Source organism: Eumetopias jubatus, unplaced genomic scaffold, assembly GCF_037043125.1.
Source record: "Eumetopias jubatus isolate StellerSeaLion01/CBP00866 unplaced genomic scaffold, mEumJub1_p1.0 scaffold_13, whole genome shotgun sequence".
Lineage (NCBI taxonomy): Eukaryota > Metazoa > Chordata > Mammalia > Carnivora > Otariidae > Eumetopias > Eumetopias jubatus.
In genome coordinates this window covers 1,184,102-1,208,070 of record NW_028274819.1, presented here as the reverse complement: position 1 = coordinate 1,208,070, position 23,969 = coordinate 1,184,102, and positions in this window count along the sequence as shown.

The window sequence follows — 23,969 nt, the reverse complement described above, 5'->3', positions numbered from 1 at the left end:
CAAAGCCACATTGACATACCACCTCACGCCAGATAGAATGGCAAAAATGGGCAGGGAGAGAAACAACCAATGTTGGAGAGGTTGCGGAGAAAGGGGAACCCTCTTTACACTGTTGGTGGGAATGCAAGTTGGTACAGCCACGTTGGAAAACAGTGTGGACGTTCGTCATAAAGTTAACAATAGAGCTACCCTATGACCCAGCAATTGCACTCCTGGCTATTTACCCCAAAGACACAGATGTAGTAGAAAGAAGGGCCATATGCACCCCAATGGTCAGAGCACCAATGTCCGCAATAAGCAAACTGTGGAAAGAGTCGAGATGCCCTTCAACAGATGAATGGGTAAAGAAGATGTGGTCCATATATATAATGTCCAATGGAACATGACTCAGCCATCAGAAAGGATGAATACCCAACTTTTACATCAACATGGATGGGACTGGAGGACATGATGCTAAGTGAAATCAGTCAAGCACAGACAGTCAATTATCATATGGTTTCACTTATCTGTGGAACATAAGGAATAGAATGGAGGACCTTAGGAGAAGGAAGGGAAAAATGAAGGGAGGGAATTCGGAGGGAGAGATGAACCACGAGAGCCTATGGACTCTGAGAAACAAACTGAGGGTTCTAGAGGGGAGGGGGTGGGGGGATGGGTTAGCCCGGTGATGGGTATTAAGGAGGGCGCGTATTGCATGGAGCACTGGGTGTTATATGAAAACAACGGATCGTGGATCACTTCATCAAAAAGTAATGAGGTATTGTATGGTGACTAACATGACATTAAAAATAAAAATCTCCTACAACTGGATAAAAAAAAGAACAACCCAATTAAAAATAGGTAAAAGACTTGAATAGACATGTCTCCAAAGAAGACACACAGATGGCCAATCAATGGCCAATAAGTGCATGAAGAGATGTTCAATATCCTTAGCCATCAGGAAAACACAAATCAAAAGCACAGTGAGATGCCACCTCGCACCTGCAATGGCAGTTACCGTTAAAAAAAAAGACAGAATAAGAATAAGGGTTGGAGAGGAGGAGTTGGAACCCTTGTGCACGGTTGGTGGGAAGTAAAATGGGGCAGTCACCGTGGAAACAGCCGGGCAGTTCCTCTAACAGTGAAATATAGAATTACCATATGACTCAGCAATTTCTGCGCCTCGGTGTTTACCCAAAGGAAGCGCGCGCAGAGCAGAGACACTTGTACACCCATAGTCACGGTGGCAGTGTGCACAACAGCCAAATGGGGAAACCGCCAAAGTGTCCGTCAACAGATAACAGGTAAAAACATGTGGTCTATCCACACGTGGAATGTTATGCAGCCATAAAGAGGAATGGGGCTCTGACACCGGCTGCAGTGTGGATGAGCCCTGAACACAACATGCTGAGTGAATTAAGCCCGTCGCCAAAGGACAAACACTGTATTATTTCATGGGTGTGAAATATCTAGAATGGGCAAATTCCTCGAGGTGGAAAGTAGATTAGAAGCTACCACGGCTGGGGAGAGGGGGAAATGGGGAGTCACTGCTTAATGGGGACAGAATTTCTGTCTGAGGTGATGAAAGACATCCAGAAACAGAGGGAGGCGATGATTACAAACATCGCTAACCTACTTAATGTCACTGAATTGTATGCGTAAAATGGTAAATAAATACATAAATACATAAAAGCTACTCTAACACAACAGTAAGTCAACCAGATATCTTATTTGGAAATTACCATTCTCCTGGTATTTTGATAGGGATTGCATTAAATGTAGATTGCTTTGGATAGTACAGACATTTTAACAAGCCCTATCTATATACAAATAGCACTTCTCGCAGAGCTGGAACAAACAATCCTCAAATTTGTATGGAACCAGAAAAGACCCCAAATAGCCAAAGGAATGTTGAAAATGAAAACCACAGCTGGTGGCATCACAATTCCAGACTTCCAGCTCTATTACAAAGTGGTCATCACCGAGACAGCATGGTACTGGCACAAGAACAGACACATAGATCAATGGAACAGAATAGAGAACCTGGAAATGCACCCTCAACTCCACGGTTAACTAACCTTTGACAAAGCAGGAAAGAATATCCAATGGAAAAAAGACAGTCTCTTCAACAACTGCTGGTGTTGGGAGAATTGGACAGCCACATGCAGAAGAATGAAACTGGACCACGTTCTTACACCATACACAAAGATCAACTCAACATGGAGCAAAGACCTAAATGTGAGACAAGAATCCATCAAAATCCTAGAGGAGAACACAGGCAGTAAACTCTTTGATATTGGCTGTAGCAACTTCTTGCTAGACATGTCTCCAAAGGCAAGGGAAACAAAAGCAAAAAGGAACTACTGGGACTTCAAGATAAAAAGCTCCTGCACAGCGAAGGAAACAGTCAACAAAACCAAAAGACACCCTACAGAATGGGAGAAGATATTTGCAAATGACATATCTGATAAAGGGTTAGCACCCCAAATCTATCAGGAACTGATACCCCTCAATACCCAAAACTCGAAGAATCCAGGTAAGAAATGGGCAGAGACATAACATAAGAAAAGGGAAAAAAGAAAAGAAATGGGCAGAAGACGTGAACAGTCATTTCTCCGAAGAAGACATACACACGGCCAACAGACCCCTGAAAAAATGCTCAACATCACTTGGCATCAGGGAAATACAAACCAAAACGCAGTGAGATACCACCTCACACCTGTCAGGATGGCTAAAATGAATAAGTCAGGAAACAACAGATGTTGGCGAGGATGCAGAGAAAGGGAAACCCTCTTGCACTGTTGGTGGGAATGCAAGCTGGTGCAGCCACTCTGGAAGACAGTATGGAGTTTCCTCAGAAAGTTAAAAATAGAACAACCCTATGACCCAGCAATTGCACTACTAGGTGTTTACCCAAAGGATACAAAAATATTCATTCAAAGATGCAAAGGGGCAGCTGCACCCTGATGTTTATAGCAGCAATGTCCACAACAGCAAACTATGGTAAGAGCCCAGGTGTCCATCGACAGATGAAGGGAGAAAGAACAAGTGGTATGTATATACAATGGAATATTACGCTGCCATCAAAAAGAATGGAATCTTCTCATTTCAATGACACGGTTGGAACTAGAGGGTATTAGGCTAAGCAAAATAAGTCAGAAAAGACAAATACCATATGATCTGATTCATATGTGGGACATAAGAAACAAAATAGATGAGCATAGCAGAAGGAAAAGTGAGAGAGAGAGAGAGAGAAGGAAGCAAACCATAGGAGATTCTTAATGATAGAGAGCAGATGGAGGGTAAATGGAGGGAGGTGAGGGGTAGGGATTAAGGAGGGGCACCTGTTGTGTTGGGCACTGAGTGCTGTGTGTAAGTGATGGATCACCGAATTCCACTCCAGAAACCAATATTGCGCTGTACGCTAACGAACGACAATTGAAATAAAAATTTAAAGAGAAAGAAATTATGATTCTCCTAAGTCATCTCTACGGAGGCGGTGGTGAGAATTGCGGTGAGCAGGGCCCATCTCCCCTCCACTCTGGGCTCCATGCTCACGGACGCTCCTGGGGAGGGGGGGACTAGCACTGCAGGCACCTGCACATAAGCGAAAGCCTGGCCTTCACGAGCAGCCTGGCAGAGAGAAGCACACGCACCTAAGAATTGCAGATATTCCAGTCTCTGAAAATTCAAGAAAAGCTAAAAATCCTAGAAATTAGTTTCTATTAATAACTATGAAACAAAATGGGAAGAAGTTAAATTTAGAAATATGAAAACCAGGATGTCAAAGCCAATGGGAGGCCAGGGATGGAGGAACGTACACACACACACAGACACACACACACACACACACACACACAAACACACTGATTGTGCCCTGGAGAAAAGACACAAACAGGAAGGAGGAAGTCAGTAAGTGAGCAGTCTGATCTCTGGGCAGGTATATAAAGGGCCCGAGCCCAGGAGGCTCCACGCCTGAACACCTGTCCTCTGCACCTGCTCCTCTGACCTGCTCCACCCTCAACCCACCAGAACCATGGGCTGCTGTGGCTGTTCTGGAGGCTGCGGCTCCGGCTGTGGAGGCTGTGGCTCCGGCTGTGGGGCCTGCGGCTCCGGCTGTGGAGGCTGTGGAGGCTGTGGCTCCGGCTGTGGGGGCTGTGGCTCGGGCTGTGGGGGCTGCGGCTCCGGCTACTGTGTGCCCGTCTGCTGCTGCAAACCCATGTGCTGCTATGTGCCAGCCTGCACCTGCTCCAGCTGTGGCCCCTGTGGGGGCTCCAAGGGGGGCTGTGGCTCCTGTGGGGGCTCCAAGGGGGGCTGTGGCTCCTGTGGGGGCTGCAAGGGGGGCTGTGGCTCCTGTGGGGGCTGCAAGGGGGGCTGTGGCTCCTGTGGGGGCTCCAAGGGGGGCTGTGGCTCCGGCTGTGGGGGCTGTGGCTCCGGTTGTGGGGGCTGTGGCTCTGGATGCTGTGGGGGCTGTGGCTCTGGCTGTGGGGGCTGTGGCTCCGGCTGTGGGGGCTGTGGCTCCTGTGGGGGCTACAAGGGGGGCTGTGCCTCCTGTGGCTCCTGTGGCTGTTCCCAGTCCAGCTGCTGTGTCCCCCGCTGCTCCCAGTCCAGCTGCGGCAAACCCTGCTGCTCCCAGTCCAGCTGCTGTGTCCCCATTTGCTGCCAGTGCAAGATCTGAGATTCTGCCCACAGACCCCAGGTAGCTCCAGTCCTCCAGTCTGAGGTCCCCTGGCCATGACCAATGAGACATTCCAGAGCCCTGGAGCCCAAATTCTTGGCCATCTTCAGCAGAAACGAGTGACCTGAGACTTTGGGCCCAGTGTCCCAGCTCACCAGACCCTGTTCTTTTATCTATCCTGGAGCCCCTCCCCACTCACCTTCTACAAGGCCCTTCCTCCTTGTCTGCCGCACTTGTATCTCAGCTCCTTGGGCTCCGAGCCTCTAAACACCCACCACTCCCCCCACTGAATTTGGTTAGGACTAGCTTCATGCGGTTACCATCAGAGACCTACCTCCCATATCCACCACCTGTCTTCTCCACTTGTAATACCTGAGCTGAGACTGGTGTGGGACTCCCAGGAGGCAGCGACACCCCAGCTCTGGAGCCGCCTGGGACCCAGACCATCTCTCCTCTTCCCTGAGCCTTCCTCCGCAGCTCTGTGCTCTGTCTGCTGCAGACCCTGAAAGCCCCTAAATAAACACGTTGTCCAACCACAAGCCTTGGGCTCCCTGTGATTCCTTTCTTCCTTCCCCTGCAGGTGAACGAACTGCCCACCACGCTGGGATGGAAAGCACTGAAGTATCACGATATTTACAAATGTTTAACCGGTAATGTCTTTCCTAGACACACATTATTCTCAGAATAGGCCCTACAGGTGCGGAGGCTGAGCTCTGGGATGCGGAGTGCATCCGCAGGCGGGCGCTGCAGCCGAGGCAACCCCCACTGCCACACACCCCGGTTTTCTGGTGGCTTCCATGGTTCACCTACCTGTGGTCAACCTCCATGTGGAAGCAGATGGTCTCCTGAGGTGGTGTCAGAGGTCACAGCAGCCTTTACGCTGCGACCCCATACCCACCACATCCTCCACCGCACTTCATCCCATCCCGTAGGCATTTTCTCATCTTACGTCATCATGAGAAGTGTTAAAAACAGAACCAGGGGAAAATAATATAGGGAGCTCTAGCTGTTCCCTCATGACTCCTTTATACTTCAGGCTAAAATGTTACATTTGAGTTTTACTTTCTTTCCTTATTCTTACTTCCTTTTCCTTTTTCTTTTCTTTTCTTTTTCTCTTCTTTCTTTTTTTTTTTTTTTCCACCCTGTTCCCATGCCAAATAGGTTCTAGCTCCCGACCTCTGGGTTTATTTTATTTCATTTATGTATTTCAGAGAGATGGAGAGAGCAAGAGCAAGGAAGAGAGGCAGAGGGAGAAGGAGAAGCAGACTCCCCATTGAGCGGGGAGCCCACGTGGGGCTCGATCCCAAGACCCTGGGATCATGACCTGAACCAAAGGCAGCCGTGTAATGAACTGAGCCACCCGGGCACCCCCCAACCTACGTTTCTAAGTCGCCTCTTAATTTGTTTCTCATCTATGTTTTATAGATTTATGCCCCATACTAGCCCGTTTTTCACGCTACTCAATTTTATCTTCCTATGTATATGGCAGTTCTGATTTCTTTGCAATTTGGGGATAGAGTGTCCTCTAACACACAGACCAAAAATCAAGCAGGAACAGGCAGATCACCCTGCTTTGTCCACCCTAAGGAATTGTAATATCCTTCCCCGCCCCCCCCTTTTTTTTATTGCTTCGGGTCATCTTGCCTTTGGTTACATACCTGTGGTAGCTTTCGACCACTTCCGATTTTTTCTAAGGTGCATTTTGTTTGGGTCGTGGTTGATATTTTGGACACTGTCCATTCGCTCAACCATCCCTCCACAGAATGACTAGGAGGAGGGACTCCCAACAAAGAACCACAGACATTGTCCTCTGCCTCAGAACTAAGGGATATGGACGTAAGCAGGATGTCAGAGACAGAATTCAGGATAGCCATCATAAAGTCAATAACTACGCTTGAAAAAGCTTTGGCGACAATACAGAATCTCTAAGAACAGAAATGAGATCTAATCAGGCCAAACGTAAAAATGCTATGAGTGAGATGCAGGCTAAACGGGATACTCTAACAGCCAGGGTAAATGAGGCAGAAGAACCAATCAATGATCTAGAAGAGAAGCTGATAGAAAGGAAGGAAGCCGAAGGAGATAGGGATAGGCAGCTGGTAGCCCTTGAAAACAGACTTAGAGAGAGCAATGATGCCATGAAATATTCCAGTGTCGGACTTATTGGGATCCCCGAGGGGCTGGAGAGAGAGAGAGAGAGAGAGGACTGGAACGTCTATTAGAGCAAATCCCAGCTGAGCTGAGAACTTCCCCAATCTGGGGAAGGAAACAAGCATTCGTGTCCAAGAGGCAGAGAGGACCCCTCCCAAAATCTGTAAAAATAGATCAACACCCCACATACTATAGAGAAGCTTGAAAATCTTGGAGCCACGAAAGCTGTCCTGAGAGCAGCTAGGGGGAAGAGATTTCTTACGTACAGAGGGAGGAACATCAGAATAACATCAGACCTATCCGCGGAGACCTGGCAAGCCAGAAAGGGCTGGCAAGACATATTCAGGGTACTAAATGAGAAGAACATGCAGCCAAGAATACTTTATCCAGCAAGGCTGTCATTCAGAACGGATGGAGAGAGAAAGGGCTTCCAGGACCAGCAGAAACTGAAAGAATATGTGGCCACCAGTCCAGCCCTGCAAGGAAGATTAAGGGGAATTCTATAAAAGAAGAAAGACCCAAGAGTAATATGGACCAGAAATGAACAGAGACTATCTATAGAATCAGGGACGTCACAGGCAATACAATGCCACTAAATTCATATCTTTCAATAGTTACTCTCAATGTAAACCGCTTGCATACTCCCATCAAAAGATACAGGGTTTCAGATTGTATTTAAAAAGCAGGACCCATGCATATGCTGTCTACAAGAGACTCGTCTTGAACCTAAAGACACCTCCAGATTGAAAGGGAAGGGATGGAGAACAATTTACCATGCCAACGGACCTCAAAAGAATGCTGCGGTAGCAATTCTCCTAGCAGAATAATAAGATTTTAAGCCAAAGACTGTGGTAAGAGATGTAGAGGGACACTCTATCACACTTAAACGGTCTATCCAACAAGAAAATCCAGCAATTGTAAATATCTATGCGCCCAACACGGGAGCAGCCAACTCTATAGACCAAACCAATAACCAAAATAAAGAATCAAATTGATATTAATACATTAATAGTAGGAGACGTCAACACTCCACTCACGGCGATGGACAGATCATCTAAGCAGAAGATCAACAAAGAAACAAGAGCTTTAAAGGACACATTGGACCAGATGGACTCCGGAGATACAAACAGAACATCCCATCCTGAAACAACAGAATACTCATTCTTCTCGAGTGCACACGGAACTTTCTCCAGAATAGATCACATACTGGGTCACAAATCAGGTCTCAACCGATACCGAAAGACTGAGATTATTCCCTGCCTATTTTCAGACCACAATGCTTTGAAACTGGAACTCAACCACAAGGAAAAATCTGGAAGGAGTGCACACACTTGGAGGTTAAAAAGCATCCTGCTAAAGAAGGAATGGGTCAACCAGGAAATTAAAGAGGGACTTAAACGATTCATGCAAGCCAATGAAAATGAAAACATATCAGTCCCAAACCTATGGGATACTGCCAAGGCGGTCGTTAGAGGGAAGCATATAGCCATCCAAGCCTCTCTCAAAAAATTAGAAAAATCCCAAATGCACGAGCTAACCTTACACCTGAAGGACCCGAAGAAAGAGCAGCAAACAAAGCCTAAACCCAGCAGGAGAAGAGAAATAATAACGATGAGAGCAGACGTCAATGAAATAGAAACTAGAAGAACAGCAGAACAGATCAACAAACCTAGAAGCTGGTTCTTTGAAAGAATTAATAAGATTCATAAACCTCTGGCCAGCCTCTTCCAAAAGAAAAGAGAAAAGACCCAAATTAATAAAATCATGAATGAAAGGGGAGAAATCACAACCAATACCAAGGAAATAGAGACAATTACTATAACTCATTACCAGCAGCTATAAGCCACCAAAATAGGAAACTGGAAGAAATCGATGCATTCCTGGATACTTATACACTACCAACATATTATAGGGAAGCTTTGGTACAGGAAGAAATAGACAAACTGAACAGACCAGGAACCAGTAAGGATGTTGAAGCACTCGTCAAAAACCTCCCAGAAAACAAGAGTCCAGGGCCAGATGGCTTCCCAGGGCAATTCTATCGAACATTTAAAGAAGAACTCATACCTATTCTACTGAAGCTGTTCCCAGAAAGTAGAAATGGAAGGAAAACTTCCAAACTCGTTCTATGAGGCCAGCATTGCACTGATCCCAAAACAAGACAAAGACCCCATCTACCCCAAAGTAGAATTACAGACCAGTAACCCTGATGAACATGGAGGCCAAACTACGCAACAAGATCCCAGCCAATAGGATCCAACAGTACATTGAAAGGATTATTCACCACGACCAGGTGGGATTTATCCCTGGGATACAAGGGCGCTTCAACATTCGCAAGCCAATCAATCAATGTGATGTACTGCATTAACAAAAGAAAGGACCAGAACCCTATGATCCTCTCAATAGATGCAGAAAAAGCATTTGACAAAAAATACAGCGTCCTTTCCTGGTTAAAACTCTTCAAAATATAGGGATAGAGGAAATATACCTCCATATCGTAAAAGCCGTTTATGAAAAGCCCACACTGAATATCATTCTCAATGGGAAAAAAACGGAGAGCTTTTCCCTTAAGGTCAGGAACACAACAGGGATGCCCATTCTCACCACTTTTGCTCAACATAGTACTGGAAGTCCTAGCCTCAGCAACCAGACAACAAAAAGAAATAAAAGGCATTCAAATTGGCAAAGGAGAAGTCAAACTCTCTCTCTCTCTTTGCAGATGACATGATGCTTTACGTGGAAAACCCAAAAGGCTCCACCCCAAATTACGAGAACTCATACAGCAATTCAGCCACGTAGCAGGATACAAAATCAATGCCCAGAAATCAGTTGCATTTCTATACACTAACAATGTGACTGAAGAGAGAGAAATTAAGCAAACAGTTCCATTTACAATAGCACCAACAACTGTAAGATACCTAGGAATAGACCCAACCAAAGAGGTAAAGGATCTATATTCTAGAAATTACAGAACACTTAGGAAAGGAATGGAGGAAGACGCAAAGAGAGAGAAAAACATTCCATGCTCACGGGTTGGAAGAATGAACATTGTGAAAATGTCTGTGCTGCCAGAGCAATCTACACTTGCAATGCAATCCCTATCAAAATACCATCGGCAGTTTCCACAGAAGTGGAACAAACAATCCTAAAATTTGTATGGAACCAGAAAAGACCCCGAATCGCCAGGGGCTTGTTGAAAAGGAAAACCAAGTCTGGGGGCATCACAGTGCCTGACTTCAAGCTATATTAAAAAGCTGTGATCATCAAGACAGCATGGTATTGACACAAAAACAGACACATACAAAAGTGAAACAGAATAGAGACCCCGGAAAGGGACCCTCAACTCTATGGTCAACTAATCTTCGATGAAGCAGGAAAGGATAGCCAATGGAACAAAAGTCTCTTCAATAAATGGTGCTGGGAAAATGGGACAGCTACATACCAAAGGACGAAACTCGACCATGCTCTTACACCATACACGAAGATAAACTCAAAATGGATGAAAGACCTCAATGGGAGACAGGAATCCATCAAACTCCTAGAGGAGAGCATAGGCAATAACCTCTTTGGCCTTGGCCACAGCAACTTCTTTCATGACTCGTCTCCAAAGGCAAGGGAAACAAAACCAAACATGAACTTTTGGGACTTCATCAAGATAAAGAAGCTTCTGCACAGCAAAGGAAACAGTCAACAAAACTAAGAGGCAACCCACAGAATGGGAGAAGATATTTGCGAATGACACTACAGAGGAACGGCTGGTATCCAAGGTCTATAAAGAATTTCTCAAACTCAACACCCCAAAAACAAATAATCAAGTCAAAAAATAGGCAGAAGACGTGAAAAGACACTTCTCTGAAGAAGACATACAAATGGCTAACAGACACATGAAAAAATGTTCATCACCATTAGCCTTCAGGGAAATTGAAATCAAAGCCACATTGACATACCACCTCACGCCAGATAGAATGGCAAAAATGGGCAGGGAGAGAAACAACCAATGTTGGAGAGGTTGCGGAGAAAGGGGAACCCTCTTTACACTGTTGGTGGGAATGCAAGTTGGTACAGCCACGTTGGAAAACAGTGTGGACGTTCGTCATAAAGTTAACAATAGAGCTACCCTATGACCCAGCAATTGCACTCCTGGCTATTTACCCCAAAGACACAGATGTAGTAGAAAGAAGGGCCATATGCACCCCAATGGTCAGAGCACCAATGTCCGCAATAAGCAAACTGTGGAAAGAGTCGAGATGCCCTTCAACAGATGAATGGGTAAAGAAGATGTGGTCCATATATATAATGTCCAATGGAACATGACTCAGCCATCAGAAAGGATGAATACCCAACTTTTACATCAACATGGATGGGACTGGAGGACATGATGCTAAGTGAAATCAGTCAAGCACAGACAGTCAATTATCATATGGTTTCACTTATCTGTGGAACATAAGGAATAGAATGGAGGACCTTAGGAGAAGGAAGGGAAAAATGAAGGGAGGGAATTCGGAGGGAGAGATGAACCACGAGAGCCTATGGACTCTGAGAAACAAACTGAGGGTTCTAGAGGGGAGGGGGTGGGGGGATGGGTTAGCCCGGTGATGGGTATTAAGGAGGGCGCGTATTGCATGGAGCACTGGGTGTTATATGAAAACAACGGATCGTGGATCACTTCATCAAAAAGTAATGAGGTATTGTATGGTGACTAACATGACATTAAAAATAAAAATCTCCTACAACTGGATAAAAAAAAGAACAACCCAATTAAAAATAGGTAAAAGACTTGAATAGACATGTCTCCAAAGAAGACACACAGATGGCCAATCAATGGCCAATAAGTGCATGAAGAGATGTTCAATATCCTTAGCCATCAGGAAAACACAAATCAAAAGCACAGTGAGATGCCACCTCGCACCTGCAATGGCAGTTACCGTTAAAAAAAAAGACAGAATAAGAATAAGGGTTGGAGAGGAGGAGTTGGAACCCTTGTGCACGGTTGGTGGGAAGTAAAATGGGGCAGTCACCGTGGAAACAGCCGGGCAGTTCCTCTAACAGTGAAATATAGAATTACCATATGACTCAGCAATTTCTGCGCCTCGGTGTTTACCCAAAGGAAGCGCGCGCAGAGCAGAGACACTTGTACACCCATAGTCACGGTGGCAGTGTGCACAACAGCCAAATGGGGAAACCGCCAAAGTGTCCGTCAACAGATAACAGGTAAAAACATGTGGTCTATCCACACGTGGAATGTTATGCAGCCATAAAGAGGAATGGGGCTCTGACACCGGCTGCAGTGTGGATGAGCCCTGAACACAACATGCTGAGTGAATTAAGCCCGTCGCCAAAGGACAAACACTGTATTATTTCATGGGTGTGAAATATCTAGAATGGGCAAATTCCTCGAGGTGGAAAGTAGATTAGAAGCTACCACGGCTGGGGAGAGGGGGAAATGGGGAGTCACTGCTTAATGGGGACAGAATTTCTGTCTGAGGTGATGAAAGACATCCAGAAACAGAGGGAGGCGATGATTACAAACATCGCTAACCTACTTAATGTCACTGAATTGTATGCGTAAAATGGTAAATAAATACATAAATACATAAAAGCTACTCTAACACAACAGTAAGTCAACCAGATATCTTATTTGGAAATTACCATTCTCCTGGTATTTTGATAGGGATTGCATTAAATGTAGATTGCTTTGGATAGTACAGACATTTTAACAAGCCCTATCTATATACAAATAGCACTTCTCGCAGAGCTGGAACAAACAATCCTCAAATTTGTATGGAACCAGAAAAGACCCCAAATAGCCAAAGGAATGTTGAAAATGAAAACCACAGCTGGTGGCATCACAATTCCAGACTTCCAGCTCTATTACAAAGTGGTCATCACCGAGACAGCATGGTACTGGCACAAGAACAGACACATAGATCAATGGAACAGAATAGAGAACCTGGAAATGCACCCTCAACTCCACGGTTAACTAACCTTTGACAAAGCAGGAAAGAATATCCAATGGAAAAAAGACAGTCTCTTCAACAACTGCTGGTGTTGGGAGAATTGGACAGCCACATGCAGAAGAATGAAACTGGACCACGTTCTTACACCATACACAAAGATCAACTCAACATGGAGCAAAGACCTAAATGTGAGACAAGAATCCATCAAAATCCTAGAGGAGAACACAGGCAGTAAACTCTTTGATATTGGCTGTAGCAACTTCTTGCTAGACATGTCTCCAAAGGCAAGGGAAACAAAAGCAAAAAGGAACTACTGGGACTTCAAGATAAAAAGCTCCTGCACAGCGAAGGAAACAGTCAACAAAACCAAAAGACACCCTACAGAATGGGAGAAGATATTTGCAAATGACATATCTGATAAAGGGTTAGCACCCCAAATCTATCAGGAACTGATACCCCTCAATACCCAAAACTCGAAGAATCCAGGTAAGAAATGGGCAGAGACATAACATAAGAAAAGGGAAAAAAGAAAAGAAATGGGCAGAAGACGTGAACAGTCATTTCTCCGAAGAAGACATACACACGGCCAACAGACCCCTGAAAAAATGCTCAACATCACTTGGCATCAGGGAAATACAAACCAAAACGCAGTGAGATACCACCTCACACCTGTCAGGATGGCTAAAATGAATAAGTCAGGAAACAACAGATGTTGGCGAGGATGCAGAGAAAGGGAAACCCTCTTGCACTGTTGGTGGGAATGCAAGCTGGTGCAGCCACTCTGGAAGACAGTATGGAGTTTCCTCAGAAAGTTAAAAATAGAACAACCCTATGACCCAGCAATTGCACTACTAGGTGTTTACCCAAAGGATACAAAAATATTCATTCAAAGATGCAAAGGGGCAGCTGCACCCTGATGTTTATAGCAGCAATGTCCACAACAGCAAACTATGGTAAGAGCCCAGGTGTCCATCGACAGATGAAGGGAGAAAGAACAAGTGGTATGTATATACAATGGAATATTACGCTGCCATCAAAAAGAATGGAATCTTCTCATTTCAATGACACGGTTGGAACTAGAGGGTATTAGGCTAAGCAAAATAAGTCAGAAAAGACAAATACCATATGATCTGATTCATATGTGGGACATAAGAAACAAAATAGATGAGCATAGCAGAAGGAAAAGTGAGAGAGAGAGAGAGAGAAGGAAGCAAACCATAGGAGATTCTTAATGATAGAGAGCAGATGGAGGGTAAATGGAGGGAGGTGAGGGGTAGGGATTAAGGAGGGGCACCTGTTGTGTTGGGCACTGAGTGCTGTGTGTAAGTGATGGATCACCGAATTCCACTCCAGAAACCAATATTGCGCTGTACGCTAACGAACGACAATTGAAATAAAAATTTAAAGAGAAAGAAATTATGATTCTCCTAAGTCATCTCTACGGAGGCGGTGGTGAGAATTGCGGTGAGCAGGGCCCATCTCCCCTCCACTCTGGGCTCCATGCTCACGGACGCTCCTGGGGAGGGGGGGACTAGCACTGCAGGCACCTGCACATAAGCGAAAGCCTGGCCTTCACGAGCAGCCTGGCAGAGAGAAGCACACGCACCTAAGAATTGCAGATATTCCAGTCTCTGAAAATTCAAGAAAAGCTAAAAATCCTAGAAATTAGTTTCTATTAATAACTATGAAACAAAATGGGAAGAAGTTAAATTTAGAAATATGAAAACCAGGATGTCAAAGCCAATGGGAGGCCAGGGATGGAGGAACGTACACACACACACAGACACACACACACACACACACACACAAACACACTGATTGTGCCCTGGAGAAAAGACACAAACAGGAAGGAGGAAGTCAGTAAGTGAGCAGTCTGATCTCTGGGCAGGTATATAAAGGGCCCGAGCCCAGGAGGCTCCACGCCTGAACACCTGTCCTCTGCACCTGCTCCTCTGACCTGCTCCACCCTCAACCCACCAGAACCATGGGCTGCTGTGGCTGTTCTGGAGGCTGCGGCTCCGGCTGTGGAGGCTGTGGCTCCGGCTGTGGGGCCTGCGGCTCCGGCTGTGGAGGCTGTGGAGGCTGTGGCTCCGGCTGTGGGGGCTGTGGCTCGGGCTGTGGGGGCTGCGGCTCCGGCTACTGTGTGCCCGTCTGCTGCTGCAAACCCATGTGCTGCTATGTGCCAGCCTGCACCTGCTCCAGCTGTGGCCCCTGTGGGGGCTCCAAGGGGGGCTGTGGCTCCTGTGGGGGCTCCAAGGGGGGCTGTGGCTCCTGTGGGGGCTGCAAGGGGGGCTGTGGCTCCTGTGGGGGCTGCAAGGGGGGCTGTGGCTCCTGTGGGGGCTCCAAGGGGGGCTGTGGCTCCGGCTGTGGGGGCTGTGGCTCCGGTTGTGGGGGCTGTGGCTCTGGATGCTGTGGGGGCTGTGGCTCTGGCTGTGGGGGCTGTGGCTCCGGCTGTGGGGGCTGTGGCTCCTGTGGGGGCTACAAGGGGGGCTGTGCCTCCTGTGGCTCCTGTGGCTGTTCCCAGTCCAGCTGCTGTGTCCCCCGCTGCTCCCAGTCCAGCTGCGGCAAACCCTGCTGCTCCCAGTCCAGCTGCTGTGTCCCCATTTGCTGCCAGTGCAAGATCTGAGATTCTGCCCACAGACCCCAGGTAGCTCCAGTCCTCCAGTCTGAGGTCCCCTGGCCATGACCAATGAGACATTCCAGAGCCCTGGAGCCCAAATTCTTGGCCATCTTCAGCAGAAACGAGTGACCTGAGACTTTGGGCCCAGTGTCCCAGCTCACCAGACCCTGTTCTTTTATCTATCCTGGAGCCCCTCCCCACTCACCTTCTACAAGGCCCTTCCTCCTTGTCTGCCGCACTTGTATCTCAGCTCCTTGGGCTCCGAGCCTCTAAACACCCACCACTCCCCCCACTGAATTTGGTTAGGACTAGCTTCATGCGGTTACCATCAGAGACCTACCTCCCATATCCACCACCTGTCTTCTCCACTTGTAATACCTGAGCTGAGACTGGTGTGGGACTCCCAGGAGGCAGCGACACCCCAGCTCTGGAGCCGCCTGGGACCCAGACCATCTCTCCTCTTCCCTGAGCCTTCCTCCGCAGCTCTGTGCTCTGTCTGCTGCAGACCCTGAAAGCCCCTAAATAAACACGTTGTCCAACCACAAGCCTTGGGCTCCCTGTGATTCCTTTCTTCCTTCCCCTGCAGGTGAACGAACTGCCCACCACGCTGGGATGGAAAGCACTGAAGTATCACGATATTTACAAATGTTTAACCGGTAATGTCTTTCCTAGACACACATTATTCTCAGAATAGGCCCTACAGGTGCGGAGGCTGAGCTCTGGGATGCGGAGTGCATCCGCAGGCGGGCGCTGCAGCCGAGGCAACCCCCACTGCCACACACCCCGGTTTTCTGGTGGCTTCCATGGTTCACCTACCTGTGGTCAACCTCCATGTGGAAGCAGATGGTCTCCTGAGGTGGTGTCAGAGGTCACAGCAGCCTTTACGCTGCGACCCCATACCCACCACATCCTCCACCGCACTTCATCCCATCCCGTAGGCATTTTCTCATCTTACGTCATCATGAGAAGTGTTAAAAACAGAACCAGGGGAAAATAATATAGGGAGCTCTAGCTGTTCCCTCATGACTCCTTTATACTTCAGGCTAAAATGTTACATTTGAGTTTTACTTTCTTTCCTTATTCTTACTTCCTTTTCCTTTTTCTTTTCTTTTCTTTTTCTCTTCTTTCTTTTTTTTTTTTTTTCCACCCTGTTCCCATGCCAAATAGGTTCTAGCTCCCGACCTCTGGGTTTATTTTATTTCATTTATGTATTTCAGAGAGATGGAGAGAGCAAGAGCAAGGAAGAGAGGCAGAGGGAGAAGGAGAAGCAGACTCCCCATTGAGCGGGGAGCCCACGTGGGGCTCGATCCCAAGACCCTGGGATCATGACCTGAACCAAAGGCAGCCGTGTAATGAACTGAGCCACCCGGGCACCCCCCAACCTACGTTTCTAAGTCGCCTCTTAATTTGTTTCTCATCTATGTTTTATAGATTTATGCCCCATACTAGCCCGTTTTTCACGCTACTCAATTTTATCTTCCTATGTATATGGCAGTTCTGATTTCTTTGCAATTTGGGGATAGAGTGTCCTCTAACACACAGACCAAAAATCAAGCAGGAACAGGCAGATCACCCTGCTTTGTCCACCCTAAGGAATTGTAATATCCTTCCCCGCCCCCCCCTTTTTTTTATTGCTTCGGGTCATCTTGCCTTTGGTTACATACCTGTGGTAGCTTTCGACCACTTCCGATTTTTTCTAAGGTGCATTTTGTTTGGGTCGTGGTTGATATTTTGGACACTGTCCATTCGCTCAACCATCCCTCCACAGAATGACTAGGAGGAGGGACTCCCAACAAAGAACCACAGACATTGTCCTCTGCCTCAGAACTAAGGGATATGGACGTAAGCAGGATGTCAGAGACAGAATTCAGGATAGCCATCATAAAGTCAATAACTACGCTTGAAAAAGCTTTGGCGACAATACAGAATCTCTAAGAACAGAAATGAGATCTAATCAGGCCAAACGTAAAAATGCTATGAGTGAGATGCAGGCTAAACGGGATACTCTAACAGCCAGGGTAAATGAGGCAGAAGAACCAATCAATGATCTAGAAGAGAAGCTGATAGAAAGGAAGGAAGCCGAAGGAGATAGGGATAGGCAGCTGGTAGCCCTTGAAAACAGACTTAGAGAGAGCAATGATGCCATGAAATATTCCAGTGTCGGACTTATTGGGATCCCCGAGGGGCTGGAGAGAGAGAGAGAGAGAGAGGACTGGAACGTCTATTAGAGCAAATCCCAGCTGAGCTGAGAACTTCCCCAATCTGGGGAAGGAAACAAGCATTCGTGTCCAAGAGGCAGAGAGGACCCCTCCCAAAATCTGTAAAAATAGATCAACACCCCACATACTATAGAGAAGCTTGAAAATCTTGGAGCCACGAAAGCTGTCCTGAGAGCAGCTAGGGGGAAGAGATTTCTTACGTACAGAGGGAGGAACATCAGAATAACATCAGACCTATCCGCGGAGACCTGGCAAGCCAGAAAGGGCTGGCAAGACATATTCAGGGTACTAAATGAGAAGAACATGCAGCCAAGAATACTTTATCCAGCAAGGCTGTCATTCAGAACGGATGGAGAGAGAAAGGGCTTCCAGGACCAGCAGAAACTGAAAGAATATGTGGCCACCAGTCCAGCCCTGCAAGGAAGATTAAGGGGAATTCTATAAAAGAAGAAAGACCCAAGAGTAATATGGACCAGAAATGAACAGAGACTATCTATAGAATCAGGGACGTCACAGGCAATACAATGCCACTAAATTCATATCTTTCAATAGTTACTCTCAATGTAAACCGCTTGCATACTCCCATCAAAACATACAGGGTTTCAGATTGTATTTAAAAAGCAGGACCCATGCATATGCTGTCTACAAGAGACTCGTCTTGAACCTAAAGACACCTCCAGATTGAAAGGGAAGGGATGGAGAACAATTTACCATGCCAACGGACCTCAAAAGAATGCTGCGGTAGCAATTCTCCTAGCAGAATAATAAGATTTTAAGCCAAAGACTGTGGTAAGAGATGTAGAGGGACACTCTATCACACTTAAACGGTCTATCCAACAAGAAAATCCAGCAATTGTAAATATCTATGCGCCCAACACGGGAGCAGCCAACTCTATAGACCAAACCAATAACCAAAATAAAGAATCAAATTGATATTAATACATTAATAGTAGGAGACGTCAACACTCCACTCACGGCGATGGACAGATCATCTAAGCAGAAGATCAACAAAGAAACAAGAGCTTTAAAGGACACATTGGACCAGATGGACTCCGGAGATACAAACAGAACATCCCATCCTGAAACAACAGAATACTCATTCTTCTCGAGTGCACACGGAACTTTCTCCAGAATAGATCACATACTGGGTCACAAATCAGGTCTCAACCGATACCGAAAGACTGAGATTATTCCCTGCCTATTTTCAGACCACAATGCTTTGAAACTGGAACTCAACCACAAGGAAAAATCTGGAAGGAGTGCACACACTTGGAGGTTAAAAAGCATCCTGCTAAAGAAGGAATGGGTCAACCAGGAAATTAAAGAGGGACTTAAACGATTCATGCAAGCCAATGAAAATGAAAACATATCAGTCCCAAACCTATGGGATACTGCCAAGGCGGTCGTTAGAGGGAAGCATATAGCCATCCAAGCCTCTCTCAAAAAATTAGAAAAATCCCAAATGCACGAGCTAACCTTACACCTGAAGGACCCGAAGAAAGAGCAGCAAACAAAGCCTAAACCCAGCAGGAGAAGAGAAATAATAACGATGAGAGCAGACGTCAATGAAATAGAAACTAGAAGAACAGCAGAACAGATCAACAAACCTAGAAGCTGGTTCTTTGAAAGAATTAATAAGATTCATAAACCTCTGGCCAGCCTCTTCCAAAAGAAAAGAGAAAAGACCCAAATTAATAAAATCATGAATGAAAGGGGAGAAATCACAACCAATACCAAGGAAATAGAGACAATTACTATAACTCATTACCAGCAGCTATAAGCCACCAAAATAGGAAACTGGAAGAAATCGATGCATTCCTGGATACTTATACACTACCAACATATTATAGGGAAGCTTCGGTACAGGAAGAAATAGACAATCTGAACAGACCAGGAACCAGTAAGGATGTTGAAGCATTCGTCAAAAACCTCCCAGAAAACAAGAGTCCAGGGCCAGATGGCTTCCCAGGGCAATTCTATCGAACATTTAAAGAAGAACTCATACCTATTCTACTGAAGCTGTTCCCAGAAAGTAGAAATGCAAGGAAAACTTCCAAACTCGTTCTATGAGGCCAGCATTGCACTGATCCCAAAACAAGACAAAGACCCCATCTACCCCAAAGTAGAATTACAGACCAGTAACCCTGATGAACATGGAGGCCAAACTACGCAACAAGATCCCAGCCAATAGGATCCAACAGTACATTGAAAGGATTATTCACCACGACCAGGTGGGATTTATCCCTGGGATACAAGGGCGCTTCAACATTCGCAAGCCAATCAATCAATGTGATGTACTGCATTAACAAAAGAAAGGACCAGAACCCTATGATCCTCTCAATAGATGCAGAAAAAGCATTTGACAAAAAATACAGCGTCCTTTCCTGGTTAAAACTCTTCAAAATATAGGGATAGAGGAAATATACCTCCATATCGTAAAAGCCGTTTATGAAAAGCCCACACTGAATATCATTCTCAATGGGAAAAAAACGGAGAGCTTTTCCCTTAAGGTCAGGAACACAACAGGGATGCCCATTCTCACCACTTTTGCTCAACATAGTACTGGAAGTCCTAGCCTCAGCAACCAGACAACAAAAAGAAATAAAAGGCATTCAAATTGGCAAAGGAGAAGTCAAACTCTCTCTCTCTCTTTGCAGATGACATGATGCTTTACGTGGAAAACCCAAAAGGCTCCACCCCAAATTACGAGAACTCATACAGCAATTCAGCCACGTAGCAGGATACAAAATCAATGCCCAGAAATCAGTTGCATTTCTATACACTAACAATGTGACTGAAGAGAGAGAAATTAAGCAAACAGTTCCATTTACAATAGCACCAACAACTGTAAGATACCTAGGAATAGACCCAACCAAAGAGGTAAAGGATCTATATTCTAGAAATTACAGAACACTTAGGAAAGGAATGGAGGAAGACGCAAAGAGAGAGAAAAACATTCCATGCTCACGGGTTGGAAGAATGAACATTGTGAAAATGTCTGTGCTGCCAGAGCAATCTACACTTGCAATGCAATCCCTATCAAAATACCATCGGCAGTTTCCACAGAAGTGGAACAAACAATCCTAAAATTTGTATGGAACCAGAAAAGACCCCGAATCGCCAGGGGCTTGTTGAAAAGGAAAACCAAGTCTGGGGGCATCACAGTGCCTGACTTCAAGCTATATTAAAAAGCTGTGATCATCAAGACAGCATGGTATTGACACAAAAACAGACACATACAAAAGTGAAACAGAATAGAGACCCCGGAAAGGGACCCTCAACTCTATGGTCAACTAATCTTCGATGAAGCAGGAAAGGATAGCCAATGGAACAAAAGTCTCTTCAATAAATGGTGCTGGGAAAATGGGACAGCTACATACCAAAGGACGAAACTCGACCATGCTCTTACACCATACACGAAGATAAACTCAAAATGGATGAAAGACCTCAATGGGAGACAGGAATCCATCAAACTCCTAGAGGAGAGCATAGGCAATAACCTCTTTGGCCTTGGCCACAGCAACTTCTTTCATGACTCGTCTCCAAAGGCAAGGGAAACAAAACCAAACATGAACTTTTGGGACTTCATCAAGATAAAGAAGCTTCTGCACAGCAAAGGAAACAGTCAACAAAACTAAGAGGCAACCCACAGAATGGGAGAAGATATTTGCGAATGACACTACAGAGGAACGGCTGGTATCCAAGGTCTATAAAGAATTTCTCAAACTCAACACCCCAAAAACAAATAATCAAGTCAAAAAATAGGCAGAAGACGTGAAAAGACACTTCTCTGAAGAAGACATACAAATGGCTAACAGACACATGAAAAAATGTTCATCACCATTAGCCTTCAGGGAAATTGAAATCAAAGCCACATTGACATACCACCTCACGCCAGATAGAATGGCAAAAATGGGCAGGGAGAGAAACAACCAATGTTGGAGAGGTTGCGGAGAAAGGGGAACCCTCTTTACACTGTTGGTGGGAATGCAAGTTGGTACAGCCACGTTGGAAAACAGTGTGGACGTTCGTCATAAAGTTAACAATAGAGCTACCCTATGACCCAGCAATTGCACTCCTGGCTATTTACCCCAAAGACACAGATGTAGTAGAAAGAAGGGCCATATGCACCCCAATGGTCAGAGCACCAATGTCCGCAATAAGCAAACTGTGGAAAGAGTCGAGATGCCCTTCAACAGATGAATGGGTAAAGAAGATGTGGTCCATATATATAATGTCCAATGGAACATGACTCAGCCATCAGAAAGGATGAATACCCAACTTTTACATCAACATGGATGGGACTGGAGGACATGATGCTAAGTGAAATCAGTCAAGCACAGACAGTCAATTATCATATGGTTTCACTTATCTGTGGAACATAAGGAATAGAATGGAGGACCTTAGGAGAAGGAAGGGAAAAATGAAGGGAGGGAATTCGGAGGGAGAGATGAACCACGAGAGCCTATGGACTCTGAGAAACAAACTGAGGGTTCTAGAGGGGAGGGGGTGGGGGGATGGGTTAGCCCGGTGATGGGTATTAAGGAGGGCGCGTATTGCATGGAGCACTGGGTGTTATATGAAAACAACGGATCGTGGATCACTTCATCAAAAAGTAATGAGGTATTGTATGGTGACTAACATGACATTAAAAATAAAAATCTCCTACAACTGGATAAAAAAAAGAACAACCCAATTAAAAATAGGTAAAAGACTTGAATAGACATGTCTCCAAAGAAGACACACAGATGGCCAATCAATGGCCAATAAGTGCATGAAGAGATGTTCAATATCCTTAGCCATCAGGAAAACACAAATCAAAAGCACAGTGAGATGCCACCTCGCACCTGCAATGGCAGTTACCGTTAAAAAAAAAGACAGAATAAGAATAAGGGTTGGAGAGGAGGAGTTGGAACCCTTGTGCACGGTTGGTGGGAAGTAAAATGGGGCAGTCACCGTGGAAACAGCCGGGCAGTTCCTCTAACAGTGAAATATAGAATTACCATATGACTCAGCAATTTCTGCGCCTCGGTGTTTACCCAAAGGAAGCGCGCGCAGAGCAGAGACACTTGTACACCCATAGTCACGGTGGCAGTGTGCACAACAGCCAAATGGGGAAACCGCCAAAGTGTCCGTCAACAGATAACAGGTAAAAACATGTGGTCTATCCACACGTGGAATGTTATGCAGCCATAAAGAGGAATGGGGCTCTGACACCGGCTGCAGTGTGGATGAGCCCTGAACACAACATGCTGAGTGAATTAAGCCCGTCGCCAAAGGACAAACACTGTATTATTTCATGGGTGTGAAATATCTAGAATGGGCAAATTCCTCGAGGTGGAAAGTAGATTAGAAGCTACCACGGCTGGGGAGAGGGGGAAATGGGGAGTCACTGCTTAATGGGGACAGAATTTCTGTCTGAGGTGATGAAAGACATCCAGAAACAGAGGGAGGCGATGATTACAAACATCGCTAACCTACTTAATGTCACTGAATTGTATGCGTAAAATGGTAAATAAATACATAAATACATAAAAGCTACTCTAACACAACAGTAAGTCAACCAGATATCTTATTTGGAAATTACCATTCTCCTGGTATTTTGATAGGGATTGCATTAAATGTAGATTGCTTTGGATAGTACAGACATTTTAACAAGCCCTATCTATATACAAATAGCACTTCTCGCAGAGCTGGAACAAACAATCCTCAAATTTGTATGGAACCAGAAAAGACCCCAAATAGCCAAAGGAATGTTGAAAATGAAAACCACAGCTGGTGGCATCACAATTCCAGACTTCCAGCTCTATTACAAAGTGGTCATCACCGAGACAGCATGGTACTGGCACAAGAACAGACACATAGATCAATGGAACAGAATAGAGAACCTGGAAATGCACCCTCAACTCCACGGTTAACTAACCTTTGACAAAGCAGGAAAGAATATCCAATGGAAAAAAGACAGTCTCTTCAACAACTGCTGGTGTTGGGAGAATTGGACAGCCACATGCAGAAGAATGAAACTGGACCACGTTCTTACACCATACACAAAGATCAACTCAACATGGAGCAAAGACCTAAATGTGAGACAAGAATCCATCAAAATCCTAGAGGAGAACACAGGCAGTAAACTCTTTGATATTGGCTGTAGCAACTTCTTGCTAGACATGTCTCCAAAGGCAAGGGAAACAAAAGCAAAAAGGAACTACTGGGACTTCAAGATAAAAAGCTCCTGCACAGCGAAGGAAACAGTCAACAAAACCAAAAGACACCCTACAGAATGGGAGAAGATATTTGCAAATGACATATCTGATAAAGGGTTAGCACCCCAAATCTATCAGGAACTGATACCCCTCAATACCCAA